The sequence below is a fragment of the Arabidopsis lyrata genome (genome assembly GCF_000004255.2).
Source record: "Arabidopsis lyrata subsp. lyrata unplaced genomic scaffold ARALYscaffold_891, whole genome shotgun sequence".
NCBI classification, from domain to species: Eukaryota; Viridiplantae; Streptophyta; class Magnoliopsida; order Brassicales; family Brassicaceae; genus Arabidopsis; species Arabidopsis lyrata.
In genome coordinates, this window is record NW_003301989.1 from 1,869 (window position 1) to 3,711 (window position 1,843).

At 36.8% G+C, this 1,843-nt stretch overlaps 1 long non-coding RNA gene across 1 annotated transcript; it reads right to left on the bottom strand.

Moving 5' to 3' along the window:
- Positions 1–122: 122 nt before the first annotated feature.
- LOC9298291 lies at positions 123–1,474 on the bottom strand. Its single transcript, XR_002330253.1, has 4 exons — positions 1,340–1,474; positions 1,115–1,247; positions 551–755; positions 123–426 (listed from the first exon to the last, which is right to left on the bottom strand). It is a non-coding gene; the product is annotated as an uncharacterized LOC9298291 (long non-coding RNA).
- Between the last annotated feature and the right edge of the window lie 369 nt (positions 1,475–1,843).

The following is a 1,843-nucleotide window of genomic DNA, read 5'->3' on the forward strand; positions in this document are numbered from 1 at the left end:
ATCTATAAAAATATTGATTTGTAACAAAATTGATTTTGCAAATAAGCAAAAAAAAAAAAAAAACGCTAAACAGAACAACAAGTTACAAGATGCCAGTCAATTTTGTTGCAATTTGAAGTTTAGATCACATGTTTGTGTGTTTCTCTCTTTTGTTCAACCATGAAAAAGATTTTTCTCTTAAACATTCATATTTGCATACATGATAAGTTTACACACATTACACATACACACAGAAGCTGTTATTGGCTTGGACCTCTTTTGCTTTCTCTGAATTCTAGATTTCAGGTCTTGATGGCATTTTAGGTGCTTGTCTTTTGCTTTCTCTGAACTGAAAATCTCAGGTCTTGATGGCATTTCAGGTGCTTGTACCTCTTTTGCTTTCTTTGAATTTTTTTGGTGTCATCTTTTACTTGGCATTCCCTTAAACTGAGAACAAGAGATAGAAGTTTCAATCATAGATAATGGATGACCACGCATATAAAGATAAGTAAAATTGACTTTCAAAACTTAGCTGACAAGACTCAAGAGATAGAAGTTTGGGACTGTGTACCTTTTATGAGGATAGTACATGAATGAGGATTCTTCACTTGCTCGACAAATGTGTACCTCTCCTTTCCAAGAACGTGCTCATATACAAATCCAGCCCAACAAAGAGAATCAGGGGTCAAGTCATCAACGGAGTTCACAGCTTCTCCACCACATGCCAAAACCAAACGTTCCATGTTTCTCCTCTTTGCTCTTCTAAGAGCGATTATCTGGAGATACATATAAACATATATAAGGAAACAGAATGATAATTCGATTGTAACAACTTGTATACACAAGAAACATGGTACAAGATAAGAGACAAGCTTAGTGGAAGATCCATGCATTTAAGAGATTCTAGGTGAATCTGTCAACAAAAACAGAGACTCTAATTGCCCTAAAATCAAAGAACCCTAATAAGAAATTTACCATCATCAATGTTACAGTGTTGTTACAACAAATATATACAAGAACAGATATCAATCAAACAAATTCTAAAACAATTTTGCAGTCAATTTTTAACTAATAATTGCAAAAAAGCTTTTCATGTTCAAGAAATTGAAGAATAACGAGTGAATGTTATCTACACCTCTGAGTTCCAGTAATCCTTCAATAGGTTTATACATTGCGATACTACTAATATCGAATTTACCATCATCAGATTGCATCATCGACTCCATCAAATTCTCAGACATCCATCTCTGTAGCAAGTCAAAGCACAGCTACAAAAACCAATCCCCAATGAAAATCAGATTAAACCTCATCGCAACAATCACAAAGAGAGACGAAATCATCGTAAACTTTCAAAACTCACTGTACTCTCAGCTAATCCAAGCTGAATAATCCCATCCGTGTTCTTAATCCGATCGTACGGATCCGTCTTGACTCTCTCCAACCCAATGTAATAAGGCGAATCGGAAGGTTTCGCCAGAGGAACAGCTCGAGAGGAGGCTCGAACTCGTTCGATCGAGTTTCCACGAGAGAAGAGATTAGTCCGTGACGACGTTCTCGGTAACTCCGTCGGGTTGGAGGGAGGAGGACGGCGTCGTTTTAGGTAAAGCTGGAGAAAGTAGAAGAGACAACAAGGAATGAGAGAGCCGACGAAGAGATTTTTTTTTTCTCTGTTTTCACCAAAAATACATCACGGTCGAATAGCCTTCTGCCACGTCATCTGATACTAAGTCTCACAGATATCAGTCCACTGATACGGATCAGACCCAATTATGTGGTTTTATCTATTAAAAAATTGTTTTTGGGCCAATGATACTAAAAAAAGATCACCGGTGTACATGGTCTTACTCTAGTGTTTTTAAAATAA